The 25052-nt window shown below is 51.3% G+C and overlaps 1 protein-coding gene across 1 annotated transcript in view; it reads left to right on the top strand.

The window, feature by feature from the left end:
* Positions 1-10224: 10224 nt before the first annotated feature.
* The window catches only part of CGREF1 (cell growth regulator with EF-hand domain 1), a 129738-nt gene continuing 114910 nt past the window's right edge, over positions 10225-25052 (top strand). The window contains exon 1 of the mRNA XM_063919437.1: positions 10225-10309. The gene's annotated coding sequence lies outside the window, so the exon portion shown is untranslated. The remainder of the gene's footprint in view (positions 10310-25052) is intronic.

The raw sequence follows: 25052 nt of genomic DNA, 5'->3' as shown, positions 1-25052 counted from the left end.
CGTTGTGCTGACATGTGCTGTGTGTAAGCCTTTAAGTATTGCCAGGACATCATGTGTGGTGTGGAGTACTGTGATGTGGCCTAAAGTGAGGGTAGTGGTCATTTCTGCAACCATTGCACAGGCTGCCAAAGCCCTGAGGCAGGCAGGCATACCTTGCACAGACACTGGCATGACTTTGAAAAAAAATGCCACGGGGCGCAACTTCCCTCCATGAAACTGTGTGAGCACCCCCGCCATGGTTTTACAATTGTCCCTTGCATATAGATGGAAAGGTAGTACATAATTGGGGAGGCCAAGTGCCGGACTTTTCATCAACATACATTTTAAACTTTCATATGCAGTTAACATTTCTTGTGACCATTGTACAGTTTTAGGTTTGTCCTTCAGTGTGGCTTGTCTCAAAATGTTATCATAATAAGAGCAATCAGATATCCACTGTCTGCAGTAATTTACCATACCCAGGAAGGACAGTAGTTCCCTCTGGGTAGTTGGGGTGACCAGGCCCAATACAGACTGTATGCGTTGTGGACTGACTTTCCTCTCTCCCTGAGTGAGCACAAAACCTAAGTAATCAACATGCTTTTTACACCATTGCATTTTTATTTTGGACACCTTGTGTCCACATTCACAAAGCCAGTTTAGTAATGAAACACCATCCTCTCGGCAGGCCTCCTCAGTTTTACTACAGAGCAGCAGATCATCTGCATACTGTAGCAGGACTGAACCATGGTGAGGTTGCCAGGGCCTCAATGTGGCCTGGAGACAACAGGTGCGTCAATAATCTGCACCAGGTAAGTTGTTTACCCTCAAAAGAAAAGGCAAAAAGTAATTGTGTCTGTGAATCTACAGGTATGCTGAAAAAAAGGCATTCTTCAAATCAATTACAGAGAAGAACGCAGCATCTGCAGGGATTGCAGAAATGAGTGAGTTTACATCTGGAACAATTGGTGCAATTGGGACAATTAACTGATTGATCGCTCTGAGATCCTGTACAAATCTTATACTGCCATCAGCTTTGGCAACAGGGTTCACAGGAGTACAGTATGGTGATACAATATGTCTGAGAATACCCTGTTGTAAGAATTGCTGTATCATGGGGCGGAGACCTTCTATCTTTTCTGGTGAGAGGGGATACTGCATAGGTCAGAACACAAAACACTGGTTGTTGCACCGCTGTCCACTAAAAAGGGAATTTTACTTCCATTTATAATAAGTGGCAGCAGAGGTGAATCTTTACTATGACGGGAGAGTTGAATAAAGGCTGGGATACCCTCCTCCGGGCCCCGTCAGTGCGCGGGGTCTTTGGAATGTTCCCTGACTGCGGGGTTGGTTCTGTCTGTCAAAGCGTCTGGAGTTCTGATAGGTATGAGTGAGTGCAGGTTTCTTTTTACATCAAAACACCCTGCAGCCTCTTTCTCATATAAATGTATAGCTGCGTCCTTTGCAAGCTTTGCGCAAATAAGATATACAGCCATCGAGGGTAATAGTGGGCTTGGGACAGTGTTTTACTATTATCTAAACTCTGGGTTATTGGTGCTAGGGATAGAGCTAGTGGACGCACCCTCCAGCAGTGGAGCTGGAGGCAATCCCATTTAGTGTGAAAGGGTTACTGCTGCCAAGAGATTTGTGTCTCTGAGCGCAGGATACATTGGAATGCAAGGGGGGAGGCAGAGGGTTTTCAAAGATTTACAGTTTTTTTCACTTCTTCGCTTCTGTGCTGTTGGGAACTGACATTTTTTCTTAAATCTCCATATAGAAAGGGTAATTACTGCCTTCCCGTAGGAATGGGTCCTGTCCTGCTTTCTCTGTCCATCCCGCTAAATTATCCACCCATGGGTTAACTAAGTAATACTCTGAGGTAGAGTTGCGGGCGACATACATCTTGCATGTCTCACCAGGGAGGGGCGGGGGGATATGTAGTTTTTTTACTCTGACTAGAGCCCATTGTCAGACAGTAATATAAATCAACAGTACAACTTTAAAGGAAAATATCTAAAATATACAACACTCTACTTACTATACATGCATCAGCTTAACCAGTTAATTAGTCATTGACAATATCACAATATTATCTGTACAGTGAGAACATGAAATCTTTTGACGTGTACGATACTTACCATTCGTACAAGATGTCAGAAAAATACAGCGTTTTAGACAGGAAGCAAGAAAAGTGTTTGAGTAAAGATATCTGGCAGACGAAAACTTACCAGCCGTCTGGACCAAATATAAGAACTTATCTCACTACAAACATACAAAAATATATAGACGATCAAATCGAGGTATTCTCTACGTTACGTATAGACCCCAGGTCTATTTTTAAGTATCCCAGATACTGACGTCTTTGGAGAATTGCGCTTGGACCCCTGGTCCTTTCTCAGACGTATCTTTAAGTCCCAGACATTAAAGATTCTATGGTATCCCTGATACCTGTTTTATGCTTTTACATAAAACTTCGTAATATTAAGTCCCGGACTTAAATATTACCTTGTCACGTGTTCCCGGAACACTGACACGGATTCAGCTTCAGTGTATGACCGCAATCCTGTATGGCAAAGACAGACAATAAATTCTCTATCTTACCATTCAGGGACGATCACTGAATCCCGGACATAGCCCCCAGCTGAAAGGATTTGCCCTTATATTCTTTAACCCTCGATGTGATGGCCTCTTAGACGTCTGGAGTGTGAACTTTTAGCCACAAGGTACATGCACAACACAAGCAGTAAAGTTTCACACTGTTTATTGTTTGTTAAACATAAGTATATAAAAGAAAGGATTTAGGGCGTGTATATCCAAAGTCAATAACTAATTGGACAGAACACAAAAGGGGCTAACATAACATGATTGGCTAGGAACTGCCGCAGTGGAAGGATATGCATATATGGGTTTTCTACAAGTTTCTCAAACATTTAACAAAGTCTGTAACAGGTTTCATCTGGTATAGAACTGACCTTGAGAAACAGACACATACAAGCCTGGTATCTGTATGAGAGACAAAGGCACCTAGCACAGGGCAGCACGCATCCATGCAAACACATAAGAGTTCATATAGCATGTTTTAACCTTTCATTAGGGAGGTAGAAATATTCACTTTTACACTGTAACTATTATAAGGAAATTGATCATATAAAAAGTAATATTTACAAAGCACAGAAGAGTTAACCCTTCATCTGGCAGTGCAGGGGTTACAGGTGATGTAGTGAGGGAGGGCAGTGAGGTGTCTGGCAGTGCGGGGGTTACAGGTGATGTAGTGAGGGAGGTCAGTGCTGTGTCTGGCAGTGCGGGGGTTACAGGTGATGTAGTGAGGGAGGACAGTGCGGTGTCTGGCAGTGCAGGGGTTACAGGTGATGTAGTGAGGGAGGGCAGTGCGGTTTCTGGCAGTGCAGGGGTTACAGGTGATGGAGTGAGGGAGGGCAGTGCGGTGTCTGGCAGTGCAGGGGTTACAGGTGATGTAGTGAGGGAGGGCAGTGAGGTGTCTGGCAGTGCGGGGGTTACAGGTGATGTAGTGAGGGAGGTCAGTGCTGTGTCTGGCAGTGCGGGGGTTACAGGTGATGTAGTGAGGGAGGACAGTGCGGTGTCTGGCAGTGCAGGGGTTACAGGTGATGTAGTGAGGGAGGGCAGTGCGGTGTCTGGCAGTGCAGGGGTTACAGGTGATGTAGTGAGGGAGGGCAGTGAGGTGTCTGGCAGTGCAGGGGTTACAGGTGATGTAGTGAGGGAGAGCAGTGCAGTGTCTGGCAGTGCAGGGGTTACAGGTGATGTAGTGAGGGAGGTCAGTGCTGTGTCTGGCAGTGCGGGGGTTACAGGTGATGTAGTGAGGGAGGACAGTGCGGTGTCTGGCAGTGCAGGGGTTACAGGTGATGTAGTGAGGGAGGGCAGTGAGGTGTCTGGCAGTGCGGGGGTTACAGGTGATGTAGTGAGGGAGGACAGTGCGGTGTCTGGCAGTGCAGGGGTTACAGGTGATGTAGTGAGGGAGGGCAGTGCGGTGTCTGGCAGTGCGGGGGTTACAGGTGATGTAGTGAGGGAGGGCAGTGCTGTGTCTGGCAGTGCAGGGGTTACAGGTGATGTAGTGAGGGAGGGCAGTGCTGTGTCTGGCAGTGCAGGGGTTACAGGTGATGTAGTGAGGGAGAGCAGAGCGGTGTCTGGCAGTGCGGGGGTTACAGGTGATGTAGTGAGGGAGAGCAGAGCGGTGTCTGGCAGTGCGGGGGTTACAGGTGATGTAGTGAGGGAGGGCAGTGCGGTGTCTGGCAGTGCGGGGGTTACAGGTGATGTAGTGAGGGAGGACAGTGCGGTGTCTGGCAGTGCGGGGGTTACAGGTGATGTAGTGAGGGAGGGCAGTGCTGTGTCTGGCAGTGCAGGAGTTACAGGTGATGTAGTGAGGGAGGGCAGTGCTGTGTCTGGCAGTGCGGGGGTTACAGGTGATGTTGTGAGGGAGGGCAGAGCGGTGTCTGGCAGTGCAGGGGTTACAGGTGATGTAGTGAGGGAGGGCAGTGCGGTGTCTGGCAGTGCAGGGGTTACAGGTGATGTAGTGAGGGAGGGCAGTGCAGTGTCTGGCAGTGTAGGGGTTACAGGTGATGTAGTGAGGGAGGGCAGTGCGGTGTCTGGCAGTGCAGGGGTTACAGGTGATGTAGTGAGGGAGGGCAGTGCGGTGTCTGGCAGTGCAGGGGTTACAGGTGATGTAGTGAGGGAGAGCAGAGCGGTGTCTGGCAGTGCGGGGGTTACAGGTGATGTTGTGAGGGAGAGCAGAGCGGTGTCTGGCAGTGCGGGGGTTACAGGTGATGTAGTGAGGGAGGGCAGTGCTGTGTCTGGCAGTGCGGTGGTTACAGGTGATGTAGTGAGGGAGGGCAGAGCGGTGTCTGGCAGTGCAGGGGTTACAGGTGATGTAGTGAGGGAGGGCAGTGCTGTGTCTGGCAGTGCAGGGGTTACAGGTGATGTAGTGAGGGAGGGCAGAGCGGTGTCTGGCAGTGCGGGGGTTACAGGTGATGTAGTGAGGGAGGACAATGCGGTGTCTGGCAGTGCGGGGGTTACAGGTGATGTAGTGAGGGAGGGCAGAGCGGTGTCTGGCAGTGCAGGGGTTACAGGTGATGTAGTGAGGGAGGGCAGTGCTGTGTCTGGCAGTGCAGGGGTTACAGGTGATGTAGTGAGGGAGGGCAGAGCGGTGTCTGGCAGTGCGGGGGTTACAGGTGATGTAGTGAGGGAGGACAGTGCGGTGTCTGGCAGTGCAGGGGTTACAGGTGATGTAGTGAGGGAGGGCAGAGCGGTGTCTGGCAGTGCAGGGGTTACAGGTGATGTAGTGAGGGAGGGCAGAGCGGTGTCTGGCAGTGCAGGGGTTACAGGTGATGTAGTGAGGGAGGGCAGTGCTGTGTCTGGCAGTGCAGGGGTTGCAGGTGATGTAGTGAGGGAGGACAGTGCAGTGTCATGCAGTGTAGGGGTTACAGGTGATGTAGTGAGGGAGGGCAGTGCGGTGTCTGGCAGTGCGGGGGTTACAGGTGATGTAGTGAGGGAGGGCAGTGCTGTGTCTGGCAGTGCAGGGGTTACAGGTGATGTAGTGAGGGAGGGCAGTGCGGTGTCTGGCAGTGCAGGGGTTACAGGTGATGTAGTGAGGGAGAGCAGAGCGGTGTCTGGCAGTGCGGGGGTTACAGGTGATGTAGTGAGGGAGAGCAGAGCGGTGTCTGGCAGTGCGGGGGTTACAGGTGATGTAGTGAGGGAGGGCAGAGCGGTGTCTGGCAGTGCAGGGGTTACAGGTGATGTAGTGAGGGAGGGCAGTGCGGTGTCTGGCAGTGCAGGGGTTACAGGTGATGTAGTGAGGGAGGGCAGTGCAGTGTCTGGCAGTGTAGGGGTTACAGGTGATGTAGTGAGGGAGGGCAGTGCGGTGTCTGGCAGTGCAGGGGTTACAGGTGATGTAGTGAGGGAGGGCAGTGCGGTGTCTGGCAGTGCAGGGGTTACAGGTGATGTAGTGAGGGAGAGCAGAGCGGTGTCTGGCAGTGCGGGGGTTACAGGTGATGTAGTGAGGGAGAGCAGAGCGGTGTCTGGCAGTGCAGGGGTTACAGGTGATGTAGTGAGGGAGGGCAGTGCGGTGTCTGGCAGTGCGGGGGTTACAGGTGATGTAGTGAGTGAGGACAGTGCGGTGTCTGGCAGTGCAGGGGTTACAGGTGATGTAGTGAGGGAGGACAGTGCAGTGTCATGCAGTGTAGGGGTTGCAGGTGATGTAGTGAGGGAGGGCAGTGCGGTGTCTGGCAGTGCAGGGGTTACAGGTGATGTAGTGAGGGAGGGCAGTGCTGTGTCTGGCAGTGCAGGGGTTACAGGTGATGTAGTGAGGGAGGGCAGTGGTGTGTCTGGCAGTGCAGGGGTTACAGGTGATGTAGTGAGGGAGGACAGTGCGGTGTCTGGCAGTGCAGGGGTTACAGGTGATGTAGTGAGGGAGGGCAGTGGTGTGTCTGGCAGTGCAGGGGTTACAGGTGATGTAGTGAGGGAGGACAGTGCTGTGTCTGGCAGTGCAGGGGTTACAGGTGATGTAGTGAGGGAGGACAGTGCGGTGTCTGGCAGTGCAGGGGTTACAGGTGATGTAGTGAGGGAGGGCAGTGAGGTGTCTGGCAGTGCGGGGGTTACAGGTGATGTAGTGAGGGAGGACAGTGCGGTGTCTGGCAGTGCGGGGGTTACAGGTGATGTAGTGAGGGAGGGCAGTGCTGTGTCTGGCAGTGCAGGGGTTACAGGTGATGTAGTGAGGGAGGGCAGTGCTGTGTCTGGCAGTGCAGGGGTTACAGGTGATGTAGTGAGGGAGAGCAGAGCGGTGTCTGGCAGTGCGGGGGTTACAGGTGATGTAGTGAGGGAGAGCAGAGCGGTGTCTGGCAGTGCGGGGGTTACAGGTGATGTAGTGAGGGAGGGCAGTGCGGTGTCTGGCAGTGCGGGGGTTACAGGTGATGTAGTGAGGGAGGACAGTGCGGTGTCTGGCAGTGCGGGGGTTACAGGTGATGTAGTGAGGGAGGGCAGTGCTGTGTCTGGCAGTGCAGGAGTTACAGGTGATGTAGTGAGGGAGGGCAGTGCTGTGTCTGGCAGTGCGGGGGTTACAGGTGATGTTGTGAGGGAGGGCAGAGCGGTGTCTGGCAGTGCAGGGGTTACAGGTGATGTAGTGAGGGAGGGCAGTGCGGTGTCTGGCAGTGCAGGGGTTACAGGTGATGTAGTGAGGGAGGGCAGTGCAGTGTCTGGCAGTGTAGGGGTTACAGGTGATGTAGTGAGGGAGGGCAGTGCGGTGTCTGGCAGTGCAGGGGTTACAGGTGATGTAGTGAGGGAGGGCAGTGCGGTGTCTGGCAGTGCAGGGGTTACAGGTGATGTAGTGAGGGAGAGCAGAGCGGTGTCTGGCAGTGCGGGGGTTACAGGTGATGTTGTGAGGGAGAGCAGAGCGGTGTCTGGCAGTGCGGGGGTTACAGGTGATGTAGTGAGGGAGGGCAGTGCTGTGTCTGGCAGTGCGGTGGTTACAGGTGATGTAGTGAGGGAGGGCAGAGCGGTGTCTGGCAGTGCAGGGGTTACAGGTGATGTAGTGAGGGAGGGCAGTGCTGTGTCTGGCAGTGCAGGGGTTACAGGTGATGTAGTGAGGGAGGGCAGAGCGGTGTCTGGCAGTGCGGGGGTTACAGGTGATGTAGTGAGGGAGGACAATGCGGTGTCTGGCAGTGCGGGGGTTACAGGTGATGTAGTGAGGGAGGGCAGAGCGGTGTCTGGCAGTGCAGGGGTTACAGGTGATGTAGTGAGGGAGGGCAGTGCTGTGTCTGGCAGTGCAGGGGTTACAGGTGATGTAGTGAGGGAGGGCAGAGCGGTGTCTGGCAGTGCGGGGGTTACAGGTGATGTAGTGAGGGAGGACAGTGCGGTGTCTGGCAGTGCAGGGGTTACAGGTGATGTAGTGAGGGAGGGCAGAGCGGTGTCTGGCAGTGCAGGGGTTACAGGTGATGTAGTGAGGGAGGGCAGAGCGGTGTCTGGCAGTGCAGGGGTTACAGGTGATGTAGTGAGGGAGGGCAGTGCTGTGTCTGGCAGTGCAGGGGTTGCAGGTGATGTAGTGAGGGAGGACAGTGCAGTGTCATGCAGTGTAGGGGTTACAGGTGATGTAGTGAGGGAGGGCAGTGCGGTGTCTGGCAGTGCGGGGGTTACAGGTGATGTAGTGAGGGAGGGCAGTGCTGTGTCTGGCAGTGCAGGGGTTACAGGTGATGTAGTGAGGGAGGGCAGTGCGGTGTCTGGCAGTGCAGGGGTTACAGGTGATGTAGTGAGGGAGAGCAGAGCGGTGTCTGGCAGTGCGGGGGTTACAGGTGATGTAGTGAGGGAGAGCAGAGCGGTGTCTGGCAGTGCGGGGGTTACAGGTGATGTAGTGAGGGAGGGCAGAGCGGTGTCTGGCAGTGCAGGGGTTACAGGTGATGTAGTGAGGGAGGGCAGTGCGGTGTCTGGCAGTGCAGGGGTTACAGGTGATGTAGTGAGGGAGGGCAGTGCAGTGTCTGGCAGTGTAGGGGTTACAGGTGATGTAGTGAGGGAGGGCAGTGCGGTGTCTGGCAGTGCAGGGGTTACAGGTGATGTAGTGAGGGAGGGCAGTGCGGTGTCTGGCAGTGCAGGGGTTACAGGTGATGTAGTGAGGGAGAGCAGAGCGGTGTCTGGCAGTGCGGGGGTTACAGGTGATGTAGTGAGGGAGAGCAGAGCGGTGTCTGGCAGTGCAGGGGTTACAGGTGATGTAGTGAGGGAGGGCAGAGCGGTGTCTGGCAGTGCGGGGGTTACAGGTGATGTAGTGAGTGAGGACAGTGCGGTGTCTGGCAGTGCAGGGGTTACAGGTGATGTAGTGAGGGAGGACAGTGCAGTGTCATGCAGTGTAGGGGTTGCAGGTGATGTAGTGAGGGAGGGCAGTGCGGTGTCTGGCAGTGCAGGGGTTACAGGTGATGTAGTGAGGGAGGGCAGTGCTGTGTCTGGCAGTGCAGGGGTTACAGGTGATGTAGTGAGGGAGGGCAGTGGTGTGTCTGGCAGTGCAGGGGTTACAGGTGATGTAGTGAGGGAGGACAGTGCGGTGTCTGGCAGTGCAGGGGTTACAGGTGATGTAGTGAGGGAGGGCAGTGGTGTGTCTGGCAGTGCAGGGGTTACAGGTGATGTAGTGAGGGAGGACAGTGCTGTGTCTGGCAGTGCAGGGGTTACAGGTGATGTAGTGAGGGAGGACAGTGCGGTGTCTGGCAGTGCAGGGGTTACAGGTGATGTAGTGAGGGAGGGCAGTGGTGTGTCTGGCAGTGCAGGGGTTACAGGTGATGTAGTGAGGGAAGGCAGTGCTGTGTCTGGCAGTGCAGGGGTTACAGGTGATGTAGTGAGGGAGGGCAGTGCAGTGTCTGGCAGTGCAGGGGTTACAGGTGATGTAGTGAGGGAGGGCAGTGGTGTGTCTGGCAGTGCAGGGGTTACAGGTGATGTAGTGAGGGAGGACAGTGCTGTGTCTGGCAGTGCAGGGGTTACAGGTGATGTAGTGAGGGAGGGCAGTGGTGTGTCTGGCAGTGCAGGGGTTACAGGTGATGTAGTGAGGGAGGACAGTGCTGTGTCTGGCAGTGCAGGGGTTACAGGTGATGTAGTGAGGGAGGGCAGAGCGGTGTCTGGCAGTGCAGGGGTTACAGGTGATGTAGTGAGGGAGGGCAGTGCGGTGTCTGGCAGTGCAGGGGTTACAGGTGATGTAGTGAGGGAGGGCAGTGCGGTGTCTGGCAGTGCGGGGGTTACAGGTGATGTAGTGAGGGAGGACAGTGCTGTGTCTGGCAGTGCAGGGGTTACAGGTGATGTAGTGAGGGAGGGCAGAGCGGTGTCTGGCAGTGCAGGGGTTACAGGTGATGTAGTGAGGGAGGGCAGTGCGGTGTCTGGCAGTGCAGGGGTTGCAGGTGATGTAGTGAGGGAGGGCAGTGCTGTGTCTGGCAGTGCAGGGGTTACAGGTGATGTAGTGAGGGAGGACAGTGCTGTGTCTGGCAGTGCAGGGGTTACAGGTGATGTAGTGAGGGAGGACAGTGCGGTGTCTGGCAGTGCAGGGGTTACAGGTGATGTAGTGAGGGAGGGCAGTGCGGTGTCTGGCAGTGCAGGGGTTACAGGTGATGTAGTGAGGGAGGGCAGTGCGGTGTCTGGCAGTGCGGGGGTTACAGATGGAAGAGTCAGGAAGGGTTGTGTGTTCCAGCCAGCACTGCAGAGAGGAGGTGACAGCACACACAGCAGATGATATAGCTACATTGGATGGTAAGTGCCACGAATACACTGGAAATATTACACCGCGGCATCCTGCTCCTGTATATACTGTACCACCCGGGGGAGAGGATCCAGAGATCAGGTGACCGTACATTATATTCTATTACACCCTATACAGACATAGGACGCTACACCCCCCTATTACACCCTATACAGACATAGGACGCAACACCCCCCTATTACACCCTATACAGACATAGGACGCTACACCCCCCTGTTACCCCCTATACAGACATAGGATGCTACACCCCCCTATTACCCCTATACACACATAGGACGCTACACCCCCTATTACACCCTATACAGACATAGGATGCTACACCCTCTATTACACCCTATACACACATAGGACGCTACACCCCCTATTACACCCTATACACACATAGGACGCTACACCCCCCTATTACACCCTATACACACATAGGACGCTACACCCTCCTATTACCCCCTATACAGACATAGGACGCTACACCCCGCTATTACACCCTATACAGACATAGGACGGTACACCCCCCTATTACACCCTATACAGACATAGGACGCTACACCCCCCTGTTACCCCCTATACAGACATAGGACGCTACACCCTCCTATTACACCCTATACAGACATAGGACGCTACACCCCCCTATTACACCCTATACAGACATAGGACGCTACACCCCCCTGTTACCCCCTATACAGACATAGGACGCTACACCCTCCTATTACACCCTATACAGACATAGGACGCTACACCCCCCTGTTACCCCCTATACAGACATAGGACGCTACACCCTCCTATTACACCCTATACAGACATAGGACGCTACACCCCCCATTACACCCTATACAGACATAGGACGCTACACCCCCTATTACACCCTATACAGACATAGGACGCTACACCCCCCTGTTACCCCCTATACAGACATAGGACGCTACACCCCCCTATTACCCCCTATACAGACATAGGACGCTACACCCTCCTATTACACCCTATACAGACATAGGACGCTACACCCCCCTATTACACCCTATACAGACATAGGCCCTCATTCCGAGTTGATCGGTCGCAAGGCGAATTTAGCAGAGTTACACACGCTAAGCCGCCGCCTACTGGGAGTGAATCTTAGCATCTTAAAATTGCGACCGATGTATTCGCAATATTGCGAGCACAAACTACTTAGCAGTTTTAGAGTAGCTCCAGACTTACTCTGCCTGTGCGATCAGTTCAGTGCTTGTCGTTCCTGGTTTGACGTCACAAACACACCCAGCGTTCGCCCAACCACTCCCCCGTTTCTCCGGCCACTCCTGCGTTTTTTCCGGAAACGGTAGCGTTTTCAGCCACACTCCCATAAAACGCCGTGTTTCCGCCCAGTAACACCCATTTCCTGTCAATCACATTACGTTCGCCGGAGCGATGAGAAAGCCGTGAGTAAAAATACTTTCTTCATAGCAAAGATACTTGGCGCAGTCGCAGTGCGAATATTGCGCATGCGCACTAAGCGGAATTTCACTGCGATGCGATGAAAAATACCGAGCGAACGACTCGGAATGAGGGCCATAGGACGCTACACCCCCTATTACACCCTATACAGACATAGGATGCTACACCCCCGTATTACACCCTATACAGACATAGGACGCTACACCCCCCTGTTACCCCCTATACACACATAGGACGCTACACCCCCCTATTACACCCTATACAGACATAGGACGCTACACCCCGCTATTACACCCTATACAGACATAGGACGCAACACCCCCCTATTACACCCTATACAGACATAGGACACTACACCCCCTATTACACCCTATACAGACATAGGACGCTACACCCCCTATTACACCCTATACAAACATAGGACGCTACACCCCCCTATTACACCCTATACATACATAGGACGCTACACCCCCTATTACACCCTATACACACATAGGACGCTACACCCCCCTATTACACCCTATACAGACATTGGACGCTACACCTCCCTGTTACCCCCTATACAGACATAGGACGCTACACCCCGCTATTACACCCTATACAGACATAGGACGCAACACCCCCCTATTACACCCTATACAGACATAGGACACTACACCCCCTATTACACCCTATACAGACATAGGACGCTACACCCCCCTGTTACCCCCTATACAGACATAGGACGCTACACCCCCCTATTACACCCTATACAGACATAGGACGTTACACCCCCTATTACACCCTATACATAGGACGCTACACCCCCCTATTACACCCTATACAGACATAGGACGCTACACCCCCCTATTACACCCTATACAGACATAGGACGCTACACCCCCCTGTTACCCCCTATACAGACATAGGACGCTACACCCCCCTATTACACCCTATACAGACATAGGACGTTACACCCCCTATTACACCCTATACATAGGACGCTACACCCCCCTATTACACCCTATACAGACATAGGACGCTACACCCCCCTATTACACCCTATACAGACATAGGACGCTACACCCCCCTGTTACCCCCTATACAGACATAGGACGCAACACCCCCCTATTACACCCTATACAGACATAGGACGCTACACCCCCTATTACACCCTATACAGACATAGGACGCTACACCCCCCTGTTACCCCCTATACAGACATAGGACGCTACACCCCCCTATTACACCCTATACAGACATAGGACGCTACACCCCCCTGTTACACCCTATACAGACATAGGACGCTACACCCCCCTGTTACCCCCTATACAGACATAGGACGCTACACCCCCTATTACACCCTATACAGACATAGGACGCTACACCCCCCTATTACACCCTATACAGACATAGGACGCAACACCCCCCTATTACCCCTATACACACATAGGACGCTACACCCCCCTATTACACCCTATACAGACATAGGATGCTACACCCCCCTATTACACCCTATACAGACATAGGACGCTACACCCCCCTGTTACACCCTATACATACATAGGACGCTACACCCCCCTATTACACCCTATACAGACATAGGACGCTACACCCCCCTATTACACCCTATACAGACATAGGACGCTACACCCCCCTGTTACCCCCTATACAGACATAGGACGCTACACCCCCTATTACACCCTATACAGACATAGGACGCTACACCCCCCTGTTACCCCCTATACAGACATAGGACGCTACACCCCGCTATTACACCCTATACAGACATAGGACGCAACACCCCCCTATTACACCCTATACAGACATAGGACGCTACACCCCCTATTACACCCTATACAGACATAGGACGCTACACCCCCCTGTTACCCCCTATACAGACATAGGACGCTACACCCCCCTATTACACCCTATACAGACATAGGACGCTACACCCCCCTGTTACACCCTATACAGACATAGGACGCTACACCCCCCTGTTACCCCCTATACAGACATAGGACGCTACACCCCGCTATTACACCCTATACAGACATAGGACGCAACACCCCCCTATTACACCCTATACAGACGTAGGACGCTACACCCCCCTGTTACCCCCTATACAGACGTAGGACGCTACACTCCCCTATTACACCCTATACAGACATAGGACGCTACACCCCGCTATTACACCCTATACAGACATAGGACGCAACACCCCCCTATTACACCCTATACAGACATAGGACGCTACACCCCCCTTTTACACCCTATACAGACATAGGACGCTACACCCCCCTATTACACCCTATACAGACATAGGACGCTACACCCCCTATTACACCCTATACATACATAGGACGCTACACCCCCCTATTACACCCTTTACAGACATAGGACGCTACACCCCCCTATTACACCCTATACACACATAGGACGCTACACCCCCCTATTACACCCTATACACACATAGGACGCTACATCCCCCTATTACACCCTATACACACATAGGACGCTACACCCCCCTATTACACCCTATACAGACATAGGACGGTACACCCCCCATTACTCCCTATACATAGGACGCTACATCCCGTATTACACCCTCTACAGACATAGGACGGTACACCCCGTATTACACCCTATACAGACATAGGACGCTACACCCCCTATTACACCCTATACAGACATAGGACGCTACACCCCCTATTACACCCTATACAGACATAGGACGCTACACCCCCTATTACACCCTATACAGACATAGGGCGGTACACCCCCTATTACACCCTATACATAGGATGCTACACCCCCCTATTACACCCTATACAGACATAGGACGGTACACCCCGTATTACACCCTATACAGACATAGGACGCTACACCCCCTATTACACCCTATACAGACATAGGACGCTACACCCCCCTATTACACCCTATACAGACATAGGACGCTACACCCCCTATTACACCCTATACAGACATAGGGCGGTACACCCCCTATTACACCCTATACATAGGATGCTACACCCCCCTATTACACCCTATACAGACATAGGGCGGTACACCCCCTATTACTCCCTATACACACATAGGACGCTACATCCCCCTATTACACCCTATACACACATATGACGCTACACCCCCCTATTACACCCTATACAGACATAGGACGCTACACCCCCCATTACTCCCTATACAGACATAGGACGCTACACCCCCTATTACACCCTATACAGACATAGGGGTATATGCAATAGCGGGCGAATCGCGGCATTAGATCCGCCTCTGTATGATTCGCCCGCTATCGCCAGCCGCAGCCCTGTCGCCGGGACCCTGGTTTCACTATATTCAATGTAAAACTGATTCGCCCCTCCCGCAGGCGGATTCCGGCCAATCGGCGAGCAGTGGGCGTAGTGAATTCGCCTTCCTGCCCAATGGCTGGAACGGTAAAATCAGGGAAAAAAATGGCGTGGGGTCCCCCCTCCAAAGCATAACCAGCCTCGGGCTCATCGAGCTGGTCCTGGTTCTAAAAATGCGGGGAAAAAATTGACAGGGGATCCCCCGTATTTTTAAAACCAGCACCGGGCTCTGCGCCTGATGCTGGTGCCAAAAATACGGGGGATAAAACGAGTAGGGGTCCCCCGTATTTTTAACACCAGCATCGGGCTCCACTAGCTGGACAGATAATGCCACAGCCGGGGGTCACTTTTATACAGTGCCCTGCGGCCGTGGCATCAAATATCCAACTAGTCACCCCTGGCCGGGGAACCCTGGGGGAATGGGAACCCCTTCAATCAAGGGGTCCCCCCCCCCCCAGCCACCCAAGGGCCAGGGGTGAAGCCCGAGGCTGTCCCCCCCATCCAATGGGCTGCGGATGGGGGGGCTGATAGCCTTTGTGTAAAAAAAAGATATTGTTTTTTCCATTAGTACTACAAGTCCCAGCAAGCCTCCCCCGCAAGCTGGTACTTGGAGAACCACAAGTACCAGCATGCGGGAGAAAAACGGGCCCGCTGGTACCTGTAGTACTACTGGGAAAAAAATACCCAAATAAAAACAGGACACACACACCTTGATAGTACAACTTTATTTCATACGCCGACACACACATACTTACCTGTGTTGACACGCCGACTGCAACGATCTCCGACGATCCGAGGGTACCTGTCAAAAAAATTATACTCACCTTCCAGCGTCCAGAGGTCCAGAGGTAAATCCACGTACTTTGTTAAAAAAACAAACCGAACACGAGCCATACCGGACTAATGAAAGGGGTCCAATGTTTTCACATCAGACCCCTTCCCACGAATGCAGGGACATCACGTGACTCCTGTCACTGATGTCCCTTCAGCCAATCAGGAAGCGCTACTGCCGTGGCGCTCATCTGATTGGCTGGACGCCGTCTGTACTCTGACAGCGCCTCGCACAGCTCCCTCCATTACTTTCAATGGTGGGAACTTAGCGGCTAGCGGTGGGGTCACCCGCCGGTCACCGCTGACCGGCGGGTGACCTCACCGCTAGCCGCTAAGTTCCCACCATTGAATATAATGGAGGGAGCTGTGCGATGCGCTGTCACAGCGATCAGCCAATCAGGTGAGCGCAACGAATTTGCGCTTCCTGATTGGCTTAGAGACCTGTCAGTGACAACTGTCACTGACAGATCTTAATCGTGGAAAGGTGTCCCATGTGTCAGCATGGGACACCTTTCAGTCCGTTATGGAGCGGGTAAATGCGGTTTGTTTTTTTGCCAAGTACGTGGATTTATCTCTGGAGCCTGTTGAGGTGAGTATATTGATCTTTTATTTTCAGGTACCCCGGGATTCTACATGGAGAAGAGGACCGATGTCGGCGTGTGAACATAGGTAAGTATGTGTGTGTCGGCAGTGTGTAATAAAGTTTTACTGTCGACGGTGTCTGTGTCCTGTTTTTATTTGGGTATTTTTTTTTCAGTAGTACTACAGGTACCAGCGGGCCCGTTTTTCTCCCGCATGCTGGTACTTGTGGTTCTCCAAGTACCAGCTTGCGGGGGAGGCTTGCTGGGACTTGTAGTACTAATGGAAAAAACAATATCTTTTTTTTTTACACAAAGGCTATCAGCCCTCCCATCCGCAGCCCATTGGATGGGGGGGGACAGCCTCGGGCTTCACCCCTGGCCCTTGGGTGGCTGGGGGGGGGGGGACCCCTTGATTGAAGGGGTCCCCATTCCCCCAGGGTACCCCGGCCAGGGGTGACTAGTTGGATATTTGATGCCACGGCCGCAGGGCACTGTATAAAAGTGACCCCCGGCTGTGGCATTATCTGTCCAGCTAGTGGAGCCCGATGCTGGTGTTAAAAATACGGGGGACCCCTACTCGTTTTGTCCCCCGTATTTTTGGCACCAGCATCAGGCGCAGAGCCCGGTGCTGGTTTTAAAAATACGGGGGATCCCCTGTCAATTTTTCCCCCGCATTTTTAGAACCAGGACCAGCTCAATGAGCCCGAGGCTGGTTATGCTTTGGAGGGGGGACCCCACGCCATTTTTTTTTCTAATTTTACGTTCCAGCAATAAAAAAATAAAAATAAAAAAAAAATTATTTTAAAAAATATATAAATAATATTTGTGCCTCCCCAAAAAAAAAAAAAAGTACCTAATCCCTTCTAATATAAATAGATCTACTATTCCCAAAAAAAAAAAACACCAAAAAAACCATGTTTAAAATTTTTTTATTTGTTTTCACCCTCCAAAGTGTGGCGGAGTGAAAATCGCGAATTTGCTGTCTAAAAGCACTGCAGGCGAATTTCCAAACTTGAATTGAATATGCTGGAGGCGAATTGCAGCATCTGTACCATTGCAGAAAAGGCGAATTCGAAAAAAGGCGAATTGAGAAAAGGCGAATTTTGACGGGCCGTTTTTTTGCGAAAAATGACTGCACTGCATAGGCGAATTGATTTTTGGAGGCGAAAACGGCCCGGAATTCGCCTTTTTTGCCAATTCGCCCGCTATTGCATATACCCCATAGGGCGGTACACCCCCTATTACTCCCTATACACACATAGGACGCTACATCCCCCTATTACACCCTATACACACATAGGACGCTACACCCCCCTATTACACCCTATACAGACATAGGACGGTACACCCCCCATTACTCCCTATACATAGGACGCTACATCCCGTATTACACCCTCTACAGACATAGGACGGTACACCCCGTATTACACCCTATACAGACATAGGACGCTACACCCCCTATTACACCCTATACAGACATAGGACGCTACACCCCCTATTACACCCTATACAGACATAGGGCGGTACACCCCCTATTACACCCTATACATAGGACGCTACACCCCCCTATTACACCCTATACAGACATAGGGCGGTACACCCCCTATTACTCCCTATACAGACATAGGACGCTACACCCCCCTATTACACCCTATACACACATATGACGCTACACCCCCCTATTACACCCTATACAGACATAGGACGCTACACCCCCCATTACACCCTATACAGACATAGGACGCTACACCCCCTATTACACCCTATACAGACATAGGGCGGTACACCCCCTATTACTCCCTATACAGACATAGGACGCTACACCCCGTTTTACACCCTATACAGACATAGGACGCTACACCCCCCTATTACACCCTATACAGACATAGGACACTACACTACCCTATTACACCCTATACAGACATAGGACGCTACACCCCCTATTACACCCTATAGAGACATAGGGTGGTACACCCCCTATTACACCCTATACAGACATAGGACGCTACACCCCCTATTACACCCTATACATAGGACGCTACACCCCCTATTACACCCTATACAGACATAGGATGCTACACCCACTATTACACCCTATACATAGGACGCTACACCCCCTAACCCTACCCCCGCAGCCTAAACTACCCCCCCCCCCCCACCCACAGCTTACCTGTCAGATGGGTCGGCAGATTCTCCTTTGGGATTCCGGGGCTGTGCTTGTGACCTTATCCAGGATGCCAGTGTCGGCATTCTGAGTAGTATAGGGATTCTGGTGTCAGTATTTTTACTGCCGGGATTCCCCCCTTCTCTGGCGTGGCATCAATTTTCCCAGTTTGCATGCAGTGCTACCAAGAGACAGAGCGCGCCTTAGTTCTAGGGACGTAGTGCGGCCCCTTCACGTTCCCTCTGTAAATAATGCGTTCATCCACATTTCAGGGTTTGCTTGGCTGCGCCATTTTGCACATATAATTATTACTCTCTAACATACAGAATTGTGACACTTGAGCCAGCTGAAGGGGATGTGCGCTCTTGGCGTAACCCATTTTCATCACCCTGCGGGCATGACCCCTCTCTCCCCACACTGTGAACAGATGCTGCAGAGCAGTGGTGAGAGTGTGCGGTGTATGTGTGTGTATGTATGTATGTATGTATGTATGCGCTGTGTATGTATGTGCTGTGTGTGTGTGTGTGTGCGGTGTATGTATGTATGTATGTATGTGTGTGAATCTGTATGTGCATGTCTTTATGTATTGTGACAGGAATCACATAGACGGAGTATAATCCAACACACTTTATTTCCACCTCAGGCAGGATACAGCTTCGCATGCACATTTTGCAGGTCAGGTTTTACAGGCAGTTAGTAAGACAGCAGTATAACATTCCTGAACAAAACACATTTTTAAAGACAGCAGACAAGGTGAAGTGATTAGCCCAGTCATGGCTTACTACAGACTCAGCTAAAACTTGGACTGGATTCCATCAGACCGGTTGCTGCTGTTCTGATCCTGCAAAAGCCTTCCGTTCCACAGTAACCTTATGTGGAATCATGCTGTCCCTGCCACACTCATCCCCCTTAGCTTCAACCACTCTGGCATACCTCCCAACTTTTGTATTTGCAGAAAAGGTACCTGCCGCACTGGAGGTGCGATTGCAGTCAAAAAGGGGGTGGGGCCTCAGGAAAATGGGCGGGCTTTGGGAGAAGGGTCTGGGCCTCATCACATGACCCCCTATTTTTGTTATTTTAGGGTCGTGCCCAGCGCTCTCCCTGCTCACTTCCCCACTTGGTTTAGATGCCGCACGGCATCTATTCAGTGATCACTGGCTCTTCCAACTGCTCTCCCCCGCCCGTGGGACACTGCGACCTGCGGGTGGGACAGCGGGACTGTCTGGTGAAGCTATGAATACATCCTGCAAGTTCTCTGCCTCGCCCATACCTATTTCTGCCATCTGTCTGGGAACACGCCCCCTTCCCCCCATACAGATCCCCTTCTCCACCCTCTTCCTCCTCAACTAGCTTCACCACAGGGTTACTAGGAGAATCAGGACCAAAAAACTGTCTAGAAAGGGCATCTGCATTGAGAAACCAGTAAGTCACACGAGCATTCACCTCCTTGTGTGTGTGCATCCAGTGTAAGGGGACATGGTCTGGGAGGAGCCGGAATTGTCACCCCCCAACAAGTAGTATCTCATTGACTCTACTGCCCATGTAATCGCCAAGCACTCCTGCTCCACAGTGGAGTACTTGTGTTCTCTGTGCAGCAATTTCTGGTAGAGGTAGAGGATGGGTTTCTCTCCTCTTCTACCTCTTGGTAAAGGACTTCTCCTAACCCTGTCCCAGAGGCATCAGTCTGCAACACAAACTGCTTTCTGAAATCAGGATCTTGCAATACAGGATCTGTACATAACGCCTGCCTTATATACTGCCAACAGTCTCTGCTGGCCTAGACCATACTATCTTCTCTGGGGACTGTTTCCTCATACAATCAGTTAAGGGCGCCACCCTGGTGGCAAAATCGCATAAGAACCTATGATTATAGCCCGCCAGACCAAGGAACTGTCACGTCTTGTGACTCAGGCTTACCTGCGGATGGCTTCAGGATTTATGGACACCAGAACTGGAATGAAATGAGGAGGCAGAATATAACTCTTTCGCTGAATGGGTGATGGCAGTGAAAACTACCTTGTAATGATTAATCTCTAGGAATCTCTGGTAAGGTATTGCGGTAGGTGATACTAGTGATGCTGGATCACTTGTGAGACTTGTAGAACCGGACTGGAACTGGTGAGGCTTGTAGAACTGAACTGGAACCGGTTAGGCTTGTAGAACTGAACTGGAACCGGTAAGGCTTGTTCAACCGGACTGGAACCGGTGAGGCTTGTAAAACTGGACTGGAACCGGTGAGGCTTGTGAAACCGGACTGGAACCGGTGAGGCTTGTAGAACCGGACTGGAACCGGTGAGGCTTGTAGAACCGGACTGGAACCGGTGAGGCTTGTAGAACATCACTGGAACCAGTGAGGCTTTTAAAACCGGACTGGAACCGGGGAGGCTTGAAGAACTGGACTGGAACCAGTGAAGCTTGTAGAACTGGACTGGAACTAATGAGGCTTGGAGAACTGGACTGGAACCGATAAGGCTAGAAGAACAGAAATGGAACCGTGAGGCTTGTAAAACCGGACTGGAACCAGTAAGACTTGTAGAACCACAATGGATCTGGTAAGGCTTGTAGAACTGGACTGGAACGGTTGAGAGTCTGGCGCATAGATGGTGAATGCAGTAACTCAGGAAGTAGGACTTCTGTTGTCACAGTAGAGCTGTGACTGAGTTGCTCAGGCCCAGAATATTGCTGCAATCTGGAGTCTGTGCAATCAGCCTGGGAAGGTGCTGCAGTTTGGAAACTATTATGCACAGCAGATACTGGAGTCACAGGACCTAATACAGGGTTTCTCGCAAAAGCAAATTCTCTCTCTAATGGTCAAAACCATGTGCACTGCAGGTGGGGCAGATGTAACATGTGCAGAGAGAGTTAGATTTACTTTAGAGTACTTTATACTGGAACAAACCCTCTGGGGTAGAGAAGGTAGTCTTTGCTTTGGCAGCTTCCATCAGAGTAATTTGCCAGTACCTCTTTGTTAAATCTAGCATGGTAAGATACTGGCTTTTTGCAAAATTTTCTACCAGTGCATTAACCCAGGGCGTAGGATAGGAATGGTTACACTCTGTAGCCACAGCTGCTTTCTGTCTTCTCGACGTCTAGATTTTGTTTATGGATCCCTTGTTTTGAAAAACCTGGATTTTTGACCCCTCTTCATGGGGGGGGGGGGGGGGGGGTCGGGGGGTGTTGTACTGTTATGAGCCACGGCAGTGGCTCATTCCTGTTTGCATTTTGCTCATGTATTTTATGTTATATTTCTGTTTGCATGCCAGGACTTCTCATGTGCTTGTTTAGAGTACTGTTGTTGGCTGCCTGTGGTGAGTCTGTGTAATTGCAGCCTGTTTCCTATGTGTTCAGTCTCACCTGCCAGTAATTAGGCCATTACCTTGTGCCTGGCTTCCAGCTATCCTGATTGGGGCGTGCTTCCTTTATAACTCAGCTGGCCCTGCATCCAGTGCTGGTGATAGAAGTAGATTATTGTACCTGTATGTTCCTGGTTAGCTTCCTGCAAACCTGTTCCTGGTCCCTGTCAGCTTGTTGGAGATCCTGCCTGTGTTGTGCTGTGACCTGGAGACTTTGCCTGATCGATTCTTGACCAGATCTTGCCAGCCGGTGTTCAGGTTTTTGTGGAGTATCCACGCTAGCAGTTCTTTGTTTATATTTATATCTGTAACATCTCTGAGCATTGTTGCTCTCACTGTTTATTTGTTTATAACATCTAAAACCATTGTTGGTCTCATTATCACTTGTGTATTGGTGTTACAGGGTTAGTTAGGTTCCCCCTTACTCACTCGCAGTCTCAGGTGGTGCCTTGTCACTTAGTAAGACCGGGGGGCATCGGAGTTTGGGCGGACCTAATTCGCCCATTCAAACGTGGCTGCCGTGGGCACAAGAACTTTAGCACCGCAGGCACCATCCGACTACTAAGAGGGGTAACGGAGTCAGGGGTAGAGCACGAGTTGCTGCCAACCTCAAACCTAGCTGCAGCTTTACCGGTGAGTATTAGAACTTCCCAGTGGTTGCATACTCCCCTGAGTTCCAGGTACTCTAATTCCTAACACAAACCTTATTTAACTTTATTAAGTCATTACAGAATCTTAAAGTTCCCGAAGGTTTAGGCACTAAAACAATGGGATTATTCCATTTACTGTTTGATTACTCTATGACCCGTAAGTGTAGCTTCTCTTCCACTTCCCGAGTTACTGCTGCCTGTTTGGTCTCAGGTATATGATATGGCCTTTGTTTTATCACCACTCCAGGTGGAATAACAATATCATACTGTATGATTTGGGTTTTCCCCGGGAGAGCAGGTAACACATCCCGGTACTGTGATACTAAGTTTACCACTTCTTTTTTTCTGGCCAGGACTTCAATTCTGAGGTTTTCAGGGCCACTAAAGAGGGCTGACTGCCACTTTCTTTCCGAGGCTTCAACAAATGGACATGGTAGACTTGTACCTCTTTCCTTCTACCACCTGCCGTACATTATAGTTCACTGGTCCCACTGCCTCTGTGATCTCATAAGGGCCTCGTCACTGGGCATACAGGTTCCTTTCAGTAGTAGGCACAAGTACCAGTACCTTGTCATCCTGATTAAAGGTCCGGTTGGCAGCGGTATTGTTATAATGGTGTTTTTGAGCCCTTTCCATATGTCCGGTCAGAAGTGGCGTAATTTACCTTAGACGGCCATAAAATTGGGACACAAACTGAATGATTTTAGGGTCTTGGGACAATTGCTGCTTCCACCCTTCTTTTAACAGATCTAGTAATCCTATGGGCTGTCTACCATAGAGGAGCTTGAAGGGGCTAAACCCCGTAGAGGCTTGGGGTACCTCTCAAACCGCAAATATTAGATAAGGTAAGAGTATGTCCCAATCCCGCTTCTCCTGTGACACCGCCCTTTTTATCATCTGCTTAAGGGTTTGATTACAGCATTCGACCAAGCCGCCTGTCTGCGGGTGGTAAACCGACGCTGTAATTCTATCTACCTTTAATAGATGACACAGGTCTTTCGTTAACTTAGACACAAAAGGGGGACCTTGGTCTGTCAGGACCTCTTTTGGTATTCCCAGATGGGTATACAACATCAACAATTCCCGGGCAGTAATGCCAGACTTCATGTTCTATAGTGGAATGACCCCGGGTACTTGTGGCATAGTCCACCAACACCAATATGTACTGATGCCCACAAGCAGATTTTTCCACTGGCCCTATCAGATCCATACCAATTCACTCAAAAGGCGTGGAAATGATAGGCAGGCGAACCAAGGGCGCCCTATGTTCTTGCTGGGGTGCAGTCTTTTGGTACACTGGGCTTTCCTGACAATATTTTTTACTGCAGCATGAATGCCTGGCCAGGAGAACCATAGCTGGATATGCTGAAGAGTCTTCTCCTCCCCTAGATGGCCACCCCATAAATGTGTGTGAGCCGCCCTCAATACCAGCTGCTCGTGTTTCCAGGGAACCAACAACTGGTCTACCCTGCAAATAGGTTACAAGGTATAACAAATCGTTTTTCACCATAAAGTAAGGTGGTAAAGCAGAGTTTCTCACCATTTACCACTACCACATTTTCAAAAGCATTGGACAAGTTGCCATCGTTGTGTTGTTCTCACCCAAAGTCCTGGAAAGACACTCTTTCACGAATGGGGGACCAATGTGTCTCAGTCTCACTTTGCCCCTGCTGCTCACTGGCAGAAGAGGGCTTTACAGTCATACAACCTTGTCCTCCAGTAAACCTGGTCCCTGGGACAGCTCAGCCTCCCTCTGTCAGTTCCATGCCAGGTAACCACCACCTGTAACAGCAGGAAGTCCCGGCACAGGAGCAGTGGGTATGGAGGCTTGGATGCTACTGCAGCTACCATTTTTCTGGGCGTCCTGTAGTCACCACCAGCATGTGCACTTGTGGGCACTTCTTCTATATCCCCATGTATACACCAGTGACGTGCGGTGAGGTCTGTGGCTGGGGAGGCACTGGGTGAATCACTAGCAGCGACCCCCCCCCCCCCCCTTTGTTTAATATAAAAAAAAATGGGGCTCCCCACATTTAAGAAAAACCAGCACCAGGCTGAAGCAGCCAGGGGGGATAATGCCATAGCAGGGGAGACACTCGGTGTGGGGTCCCCCTGCCATAGCATTAAACACCCCCAACCCAAACTAGTCAGCCCACTGCTGAAATTACTCGGAAAGTGGGGACCCCAGAAAAATTGAATGGAGTCCCCCCTCCCGAGCAACAACCAGCACTGGGCTGAAAGCCCTGTCTTATGCCCCGCACCCCTGGTGGCAGTGGGTGCAGGGTTCATGCCATGCTAATATTGTTCTTTACAGGAGGCCCACAGGTCCCAGCAAGCCTGCCCCAGCATGCCAGCACTTGGAGAACCACAAGTGCCAGCAGCCCGGACATAAAGTGCCTGCTGGCACCTGTAGTCCTCCTGTAAAGAAAATATTAAAATAAACACACAACACATTAAAAAAAAAAAAAGTTTA

The sequence above is a fragment of the Pseudophryne corroboree genome, chromosome 4, assembly GCF_028390025.1.
Source record: "Pseudophryne corroboree isolate aPseCor3 chromosome 4, aPseCor3.hap2, whole genome shotgun sequence".
Classification (NCBI taxonomy): domain Eukaryota; kingdom Metazoa; phylum Chordata; class Amphibia; order Anura; family Myobatrachidae; genus Pseudophryne; species Pseudophryne corroboree.
Note: the sequence above shows the minus strand (reverse complement) of the source record. Positions and strands in the feature narration are given on the sequence as shown.